At 41.9% G+C, this 10733-nt stretch overlaps 1 pseudogene across 1 annotated transcript; it reads right to left on the reverse strand.

The window, feature by feature from the left end:
* Nucleotides 1–7529: 7529 nt before the first annotated feature.
* LOC104761018 (adenine/guanine permease AZG2 pseudogene) lies at nt 7530–9552 on the reverse strand (annotated as a pseudogene). The gene has a single exon (XR_015588118.1). The product of XR_015588118.1 is annotated as an adenine/guanine permease AZG2 pseudogene (transcript).
* Nucleotides 9553–10733: the final 1181 nt, after the last annotated feature.

A 10733-nucleotide genomic window follows, 5' to 3' on the forward strand; every position in this document is an offset into this window, starting at 1 on the left:
GTCTCGTCCTTGATGATTCCGTCTCCAAGGGGTGGCCAATTCAGCAACTAGATGTGAACAATGCTTTTCTTTAAGGAACATTGACTGAAGAGGTGTACATGGAGCATCCACCGGGTTTTGTCGACAGAGATAAAACTGATCACGTCTGTTGCTTACAAAAGGCAGCCTACGGGCTCAAGCAGGCTCCCAGAGCCTGGTACACAGAACTCAAGGCGTATCTTCTGTCACTAGGCTTTCACAACTCTTTAGCCGACACCTCGCTTTTCACACTATGTTGTGGCTCTGACTTTGTTTACCTCCTCATCTACGTTGATGATATCCTCATAATCGGTAGTAACAATGGCCTCATTACTCACATCCTTGCTCTACTTGCCGAGAGGTTCTCAGTTAAAGATGCCGAGGCTTTAAACTATTTTCTAGGAATCAAGGCACATCGCACATCGAGAGGGTTACACTTATCTCCGAAAAAATATATTCTTGATCTTCTTCACAGCCACAACATGCTTGCTTGCAAACCGGTCTGCTCATCAATGGCATCTTCTCCCAAGCTCACCCTTCACTCTGGTATCCCTCTCTCTGATCCTCGTGAATTTAGGAAACTCGTTGGCAGTCTACAATACCTTGCTTTCACAAGACAAGATATTGTGTATGCGGTGAACCATTTGTCGCAATTTATTCACCGCCCGACCAACGATCACTTGCAAGCAGCCAAACGCGTCCTCCATTATCTCGCCGGCACAACCACACATAGAATCTTCTTCTCTGCCTCCAACTGCCTATCACCTTCATGCATACTCGGATGCAGACTGGACTGGGGACATGGATGATTACGTTTCCACCAATGCATATATCGTTTACCTTGGCAAACACCCTATTTCTTGGTCTGCTAAGAAACAAACCCAAGTCACAAGGTCTTCTACAGAAGCTAAATATATAGCTGTGGCAAACACCGTTGTGGAGCTGTAATGGATATGTACGCTCTTAACCGAACTTGGTGTCACTTTACCAATGAAGCCGGTTGTCTACTGTGATAATGTTGGGGCAACATTCCTCTGCGCAAACCCTGTCTTTCATTCACGAATGAAGCACATAGCCATTGACTACCACTTCATCCGAGGTCACATCCAACAAGAACTTCTTCATGTTGCTCACATCAACACCAAAGATCAGTTAGCCGATGCACTCACCTAACCGTTACCACGTACACAGTTCACTTATCTTCGCAACAAGATTGGAGTGGTTCCTACCCCTCCATCTTGAGGGGGCGTGTCAAGGACCAAACAAGGCAAAACCAATAACTACTAGAGATATCATATCTCTATACATGAAACTATCAATATATCATATTTCTGTATATGGAACCTTCTGTAATTACTTAACCTAGTAGCTTCTCTGTCTCTTGTATAAATATGTATGTATGCTTTTAGTACCATTCAAGTCAATAAACTCACATCTTTACAGTATGAAGAGCCAAAAAGTTGGTGTAGTAAAGTTGAGAATGCAATTAGTTTAGGGAGGAATAATGCGTCAACCCTATAGACTTTACTATGTTTTTATATTAGAAGACTTTATTTTAATAACCAAAGGGTGATCTAAACTTTTATCACACGATTAATCCTCTCAAAATGGATTTAGTCGTGGGGTATCCCACTTAATTATCAGATTTTTAATGGATCAAAATTCCACTCACCATATTTTCTAATGAATCTAATGCATGACATCGTTTTCGACTGACTTAATGAGCGTGGTAGATAACTATGCATTTGATATGGCTAATGGCTTGATCCATGACCTACATCGAACATGGCAACTTTTACTTGATCCATGACCTACATCGAACATGGCAACTTTTACTCAAGTAAAAACGGGCAATTCCTCCTTAAATGAAAACCATTAAACTACTACCATTTGGTTAAGATTTCTTCCATCTATTTTATATATGCATAATTGCTTGCCTTCTAATGGTTTATAGCACTGGAACAGTTGCATTGTTAAATGATTATGATGTTGTTTATCTCTTAAAACTTTTTTCCAAATCTACAAAATGTACTAGGCCAAATTTAGCTGAACCAAACCAAACTAAACTATTTTGTTTTGAGCTAGCTACAGGAACACAGAGACAATCTGTTGAATTGTGTAAATACTATTGATGAATGAGTTGTTACATATATACAAAAGAGTATTTCCTAATGTAAGAGATTACAAAGTAAATACAGAATCATATGATCAATGTAATTGATATCGTATCCTTGACTGTGATATGGGAGATACCCAATACCCCCCTCAAGCTGGAGCATGCAGCTTTTGTATGCCTAGCTTGGACCTGAACGAATAAAACTCATTTGTTCCAAGAGCCTTAGTGAAAATATCTACCAACTGAGCGGTCGTGTCGACATGAGACAGGGAAATCGCACCATTTGTTATTTCATCACGAACATAATGACAATCTATCTCTATATGCTTTGTTCGGCCGTGAAAAACTGGATTTGTGACAATATGAATTGCGGATTTACTATCACAATGAACATGCATAGGTTGAGGGTGAGTGGCTCCCAAACTTAACAATATGCGCTTTAACCAAGTAAGTTCCTGAACGACACAACACATTGCTCTGTACTCGGCTTCGGTAGAAGAAAGACTGACTGTACGTTGCTTTGTTGTTTTCCACGAGATAGGAGAAGTGCCAAGTTGAATAAAATACCCCGTGACAGACCTCCTTGTTCGAGGACAACTTGCATAGTCCGATTCACACCAACTATGCAACTTGTAAGTCTGAATCGCTTCGTAACAAGATACCTTGCCCAACATTGTCACTCAAATATTTGACAGTACGAAGAGCAGTGAGCCAATGATCTTCACGGGGAGATTGCATAAACTGAGTAACATAGTGAACAGAGTATGACAAGTCTGGCCTCGTGACTGCAAGGTAGATGAGACGACCAATCATTCGACGATATACACCGGGTTGTGTCAAGAGAGGAGATTCGAAAGTGCCAGTTTGTTGTTCTGTTCAAGAGGAAACTCCGCAGGTTTACAACCCAACTGCCCAACTTCTTTGATGATATCCAAAGTATACTTGTGTTGACAAAGATACATTCCCTCTGAACTCCTGGCCACCTCTATTCCAAGAAAATATTTCAGTGGCCTAAGATCTTTCATACGAAAGCAAGAAAACAAGTACCTTTCAAAACTGTTCGTCACTGCCTTGGTACTACCAGAGATGATCACATCATCCACATAGATGAGAACGTTTAAGACTGTGGAGCCTTTCTTGTAGGTAAAAAGAGAATAATCAGACAAGCACTGTTTAAAACCATAGCCGACCAACGCTGCCTGAAATTTCTCAAACCAGCAACGTGGAGCCTGTTTAAGACCGTAAAGAGATTTTCTTAGACGACAAACCTTATTTGCTGGAGCTTTAAACCCAGGTGGCAGCTTCATGTAGACTTCCTCATCAAGATCACCATTAAGGAATGCATTATAGATGTACATCTGATGAACATCCCACCCTTTACTTACCGCAACCTGCAAGAATAAGCGAACAGTGCCCATTTTTGCAACAGGCGCAAATGTTTCTCCATAGTCGACCCCTTCAGACTGTTTATTCCCAAGTACAACCAACCGAACCTTGTACCGCTCGACATAACCATCAAAGTTGTGTTTTATTTTGAAATCCCACTGGGAACCAATAGTAGTCTTCCCTGGAGGCAATTCCTCCAATTTCCAAGTATCATTATCTTCAAGAGCATTGTACTCGGATCCCATAGCTTATCGCCAACGATGATCATGAATTGCTTCACGATAGATTTTTGGTTCAATCGCAGATGTAACAGCAGCAATGAACGCCTCATGTTGAGGCAAAAATCTAGCGCCACGTTCATATTCATAAATCGGATACAAAGCAGAATGAATTAACAAATTAGCGGATGCCTTTTTGACGGGATTTTCAAAGGTATCAAAGTTCTGCAATTTGACAGACGGTATCTTCTTGCGGTGGCCCGACCGAGAACCTCCTCTGGTGGTGTTGTTGTGGACTCAATGGCAGGCGTCGATGTGGGAGTCAGGGTCGGATTAGGAGCAGTTGGGAGGTCTGGTTCGCGGGGCAGATTGAGATCAGTTGGGAGGTCTGGTTCGCGTGTCGGATTGGGATCAGTTGGGAGTTTGGGTTCACGGATCGGATGTGGGTCAGTCGGGAGGTCGGGATCGAGTATCGGTGATGGATCAGAAATCGGAGGTGAAGAGGGTACCGAAGACGACGGTGAAGAAGTCGTGACAAGCGGAGAACTCCCAACTGATCCAACAATACTGAAGAAGAAACAATACTGAAGAAGGAACAAGTTGGGCTGCTGGTGTAGAGAGTGGGCCTGATAAAATTGGTGGATCCAAGTCCAACTCATTGGAAAGAGAAGCCCATAAGTCAACTTCTGAATCGTCTTCTTCATTTGTGGCTGCGGTTGACGATGGTGTGGCATACGGGAAAACTGTCTCGCAAAACACCACACCCATGGACACAAGGAACTCCTCCTTTTCCAGATCAAATAAACGCCAACCTTTCTTACCGTGAGGATAGCCTAAGAAAACACACTTTCTACTCCTAGAAGCAAAATTATCTCCTTTGTGATTATGATTATGTGCATAACATAAGCTTCCAAATACCCGTAGATGCTCATAACTTGGCTTAGCATTGTACAGCAATTCGTAAGGAGTAGCACCTTGGAGGATAGAACTAGGATTTCGATTGACCAGATATGTGGCGGTTAAAATGCAGTCACCCCAAAACTTCATTGGCAACTTGGATTCGAAACGTAATGCTCTAGCAACGTTAAGTATATGACGATGCTTTCTCTCTACTCGACCATTCTGTTGGGGAGTCCCAACACAAGAGGTTGCTTGTTCAATCCCATATTCACGAAAATAACTTGCAAGACACATAAATTCAGTGTTGTTGTCACTTCGAGTTTTCTGTACCTGAGTTCCAAACTGATGAGAAACCCAGTCGAGAAAATATTTGATTTGCGTTGCTGTTTCGGTTTTTTCGTTGAGAAGAAAAAGCCAAACCCCTCTGGAGAAGTCATCAACGATTGTTAAAAAATAACGAGCCCCTGAATACGTTGGAGTTCGATAGGGCCCCCACAAATCACAATGAACCAATTGAAAAATATGATTGGTTTTATTCATACTGCTCGGAAAAGGAGCACGAGTCTGCTTTGAGCGAAGACATACATCGCAAGCATTATTCAAATTCTCTAAAGAAACTGAAACAGAAACATTGTGAAGTTGACCAACAATTTTTGCAGAAGGATGACCCATTCTTCGATGCCACAGATCATAAGACTCCTTTGACGTGTCGTCACAGAACCAGCTACCTCCATGCTTCAGAAAAAGAACGTTCCACGCTCACGTTTCCCTGCTCCAATCACCGTCCTCGAAGTGCGGTCCTGAACAAAAAGGAAGTGATCAGCAAGTTGAACCACACACCGGTTCTCATCCATCAATTGCCCCATAGAAATCAGATCAGAACATAACCCCTCAACATAATAAACAGATCGCAAAATCAATCCTGCCCCAAGAGCAACAACGCCTTCCAAAACAGAAATATGTTCCCTACCATCAGCGAGAATAACCATAACTGGTGCCATGTCTTTCAAATCAGATAAAACTTCTAAGCGACCAGTCAAGTGATGAGAAGCACATGTATCTAGGATCCAAGAGAGAACAGATGACGTACCCGATAGACGATCAGTGGTAGCAGATGGAGCTCGTTTGTTCAATAATTTCTTGATGCCTTCCCACTCTGCATCAGACAGAGTAGTAACACCATCACGATCAGCGTCAGTGATCACGTAGTTGGCATGGTCGGCAGTCGGGGCAGAGATTTGCACAGCATTCACATAGGACACACCACGTCCACGACCCACACTAGAAGATGCAACAGAGCCTCCACGTCCTCGACCGTGTGCTGTGCGAGTTCGCGGTCTCTCTCCCCACCACTCCGGATACCCAATGACGGCGTAGCAACTATCAGAGAGATGTCCATGTCGATTGCAGTGCTTACACAAAACACCCTTATCTTTGTCATCACGGCGAAAACGAGATTGAGCAGCAAACGCAGTGACATCAAGTTTCTTAGCAGGTGTCTGAGTGGCTTGACGAACCAAGTCCTCTTCTTGACGTACAATGTTATACACTTCCTCCATAGGCCGAAGTGGAGTACGAGACACCAAGCTAGAACAAACAGTACGGAAGCTGCTATCATCAAGTCCAAAGAGAAACTGGTGCACTTTATCGTCTTCGCGATCTTGCTCTTAAACGGCCCCAAGATCACAAACGCACTCGCAATGGTCGATAAGCAGACATACTGTCCTAGATTCGGGAAAGCTTGCCAAAGTACACCTCAATAGCGAGACCACGTTGTTTGCAACAAGCAAGCTCTGCTTTGAGTTGTTGAATTTGTGGTCCGTTGGTGACAGAGAAACGCTTCTCAAGTGATCCCAGAGGTCCTTAGCAACATCCCGATGAGAGATGTTGGAACGCAACACTGGATCGATGGTCATCTTAATCAATGACACTAGAAGTGCCTGGATTGTCCACCAGTTGTCAAGATCCGGAGATCCGATGTCAGGACGTTTTATCGAACCATCCAAGAAACCGAATTTCTTGCGTCTAAAGCAGTCTTCATTCCACAAGCCCATTCGTCATAGTTCGTTCCTTTCAACAGAGGATGAGAGATCACAGCACTAGGATTGTCGGCAGCAGTCAAATCATATGGGGAGATCGTGCGGCGAACTTCCATCGTGGTCGAGGTCGGGATCGCTGGAGTCGGGTTGGTCGAGGTCGAGTTTGTCGGGATCGGGTTCGTTGGGTTCGGGTTCGTCGGGTTCAAGGAATCATCGGTAGCGGTGGTGCTCATTGTCGGAAAAGGAAAGAAGAATAAATCAAGTTTCTGGTTTTGGCTCTGATACCATATAGGAACGCAGAGACAATCTATTTAATTGTGTTAATCCTATTGTTGAATGAATCATTGTGACATATATACAATAGAGTATTTCCTAATGTAAGAGATTATAGAGTAAATACAGAGAATCAGATGATCAATGTAATTAATATCGTATCCTTTGTGATATGGGAGATATCACAATACTAGCTAATTTTTTCGTAAAAGCAAACTAAGCAAAATAAACTAAATCCGATTGGAATTCTGACCAAAACCAAAATAAAAATGAAAATGCTCATTATTAAAATTTTGTTAAAATCTTTTGTGTAGGTGAGAAGGCATCGTAAGATAATAAGTATGAAGAAGCCAATCCAAAAGAGCAAAGGAGGGTGTCCAGGCCCATGAACATGCCCATGCCTAATGACATATGCAAACAGCCAATTGTAACAATAAAGCCCCAAAAAAGTTTTTTAGCCAAGGGTTGAATCCTCTTAATTTATAGCTAAACCCAGTTTATTAAACGAAGTAGATTCAAAATTGAATCCTATTAACTTAAATTATCATAATACTAAATTCAGAAGAAACCAGAATGCGATTTAGGATCCAAACGTCTTTGATTGAAATATTTGCTACAAACAAAAAATGCCATAGTTGAAACATTAAACCCTACGAAGTACAAACAATGCATGCACAAGCAGCCATGAATTATCGAACACACGTTCATGGCAGCTGATGCATCCGATGTTACTTCACTACTCTCGCCTACGCAAACTAAACCCAAAAAAAAAAAGTAAAACAGAGAAAAAAAAACCACCGAGCAATCATGACGGGTCTTTGCATGGTCATCCAACGACCGACCATGTGAAAAGCTCCACCACTCCCGGTGTACACTCACACACCACTAAAACCGGTTTTGTGATATCGTCAATAATCAAACAATCTCAACGGTAGCAACGGATGAAACTTGATTATGCTCTCTCATAACCCGTTTCCTAACCCCATTAAGCCAATTCACAACTCCCAAAACGACATCGTACATGCTTAGAGCAAGATATATACCAATACCAGCAATAATCCCATTAGCAATGGAATAAGTCAACGGCATAAGCAAGATCGTCACAAAGGCCGTAACAGCTTCCTTAGTCTCTCCCCATCTGATATCTTTCACAACTCCCATCATCATCACACCAACCATCACCAACGACGGCCCAACCGCCCACCTCGGCACGTTAGTAACTAACGGCGTCAGAAACATCGACGCCAAGAAATAAACTCCGACGATAACGGCCGTTAGCCCTGTCCTCCCTCCTTCTTTCAACCCCGCCGATGACTCCACGAACGTCGCCGTTGTAGTGACCCCTAACGCCGATCCCACCACGGAGGACCCTGCGTCGACTAGGTAAGCCATGTACTCTCCTTCGAACTTCCCGTCTTCCACGAAGCCTCCGATCTCAGCCATCGTGTAGAGTACTCCGGTCGTGCCGAGGAGGTCAACGTAGAAGAGTGTAACGAACGCAACCCAAACCTCGCTGTTTTTAAACTCCGTGAAGCTTATAGCTCCTAACGTTGACTGGATCTTGTGAAAGTCAACGATTTTTGTGAAGTAGTTATAGTTTGAGTCTCCAAGAGGAGTGTGTGGAAAGATTGTGACCTCAGTGCCTCTAATCCAAGAAACAGCCGTAACGAACACGATTCCGTAAATCATACTACCTTTAACGTTCTTCATTAGACCATAGCTCGTTATGAGAAACCCGACAGCGGCTAACCAAAACGTAGGACTCTTCATTTTCCCTCCTAGACAAGCTCCCGTGACGGGATCCATCTTGGCACACGCGGTTAACGTTACTAACGTTGACTTATCCGGTCCAACGAGCCCAATGCCTTGGTTCATTTGCAAACCAACGAAAGCGATGAACATTCCTATACCAACCGCGCATGCTAGTCTCACCGTTTGAGGGATGAGACGAGCTAGCTTCCCGCGGAGTCCTAAAGCGGACACCGCGAGAAACGCACATCCTTCAAGAAGCACGATGGCCATAGCTGTATGGTAAGAGATTGAACCGGAGCCACGAAAGCCAACTACGTTGTACGCGATGTAAGCGTTGGCTCCCATACCGGGAGCAAGTCCGAAAGGGAGATTAGCTAAGAAACCCATTGCTAATGAACCAACCATGGCTGATAAAGAAGTAGCCACAACAAGGTCCTTTTTAACCCTGGAAATACATTCTTCGTAGCCAGGGTTAGAACCAAGTACGCATTCTGGCCCCGGTGGTGAAGAACCAGCCACGGTAGAACAGTCGTTGAAGGAGCATGTGGCACCGGAGTCGGCTAAAATATTGGCGTTGACGGTAATGATATAAGCCATGGTGAGGAATGTGGCGGTTGCAGCTCGGAGTTCAGTCGTGAAAGTTGTTTTTCTTGCTTCTAGCTTGAAGAAACGACCGGCAAAGCTCTTGGAAACGGTGTCGTTTAAGTGTTTCTTCATGTCGCTCCACGACTTGCAAAACTTCTTCTCTCCCCCCATGACTAATAATAATGAGGAATATAGGGAGCAAATGCAGGAAGAGGATGTCATACATATATATACTACTGATATAAATATGTGAACACGAACTTAAATATACAAAGTTGACAAAAAAGAAACTCAAATGTAATCAAATTGCAAAGAAAACAAGTATATATTTCTTTTCAACTAATGAGAAAATAATACAAAAAGCTAACACGACCACGTGATACTCTCTTGTATCTATGGAAGAAAATCTAAATATCTATGCCTATTTTGACCGAGATTTTGATTAGAAAATTGTTACTTTTTTGGGTTACAATAGATAAAAAAGGACTGGGAAAGTCATTGTCTAAGAAGTTATAGGCATTGGCTCCGGTCCAAGGACCAAGAATCAAATCAATTTTTCTTTTCTTTGTTGGTGAACTTGGCAAATCAGAATTAGAAGAGAATAATTAGCATTGACAGCATTTTCAAATTATTTTGCAAACTATATATTTATGAGAATAAATCTTCTTATAAGATAAAGTCAGAATAATCTATCTTTGATATGTAGATACTTTTTCTTCGCCAAAAAGACATCTAAATAATTTTATCTGTTAAATATATATCGATATAACATAACCTTGGTTTGTAAAGTATTTTAGTACATATTTTATTTTCTAAACATTTACAAAGGTGCAGGGATATAACGAACTCTATATCCACATCGTTTCTTTTGTATGTGAAATCCTCATGTAAGTTAAGAGTTGATTTCACACGGTATTTAAGCTTATATTATGTTATTTTCTTAATAACACATTTTATGTTAGCGTCTTATTATATTTCGATGGCACGTTATTTAACACGCTATTTTAATTTATTTTATACCATCCTCCCATATATATTGATCACTCTTCGAAAGGTATATGTCTATCTCTTATTATCCACTCTTCCTTTTTTTCCACAAGATATATATGATGTTACATGTCTTTATGACATTTTGATCACCTTCCGTTATCCATATTTCAAGTCAAAGCTCATTTTAACCGTTTTTTTTTTCTATGAAAAGATTATGATTTTAGCAAAAAAATCTCGGGATAACGGCAAAAATTAATTTATCTTCGTTACATATTTTCATACTCCATACAACATTGTCTGGTCTCAAAGAAAGTACGCATTGGATATTACATTTTTAATTCAAGAGTTCTTGGGGTGACACCATCCACTTTTCCGATGAAGGAGAGCCAAAAGCTAGGAAAGTGAACTAGTATTATTCTCCTTGACCTCACCTAGTTGGACATCCCATTTATCTAC

This window comes from Camelina sativa, chromosome 18, assembly GCF_030686135.1.
Source record: "Camelina sativa cultivar CO46 ecotype springtype chromosome 18, ASM3068613v1".
Lineage (NCBI taxonomy): Eukaryota > Viridiplantae > Streptophyta > Magnoliopsida > Brassicales > Brassicaceae > Camelina > Camelina sativa.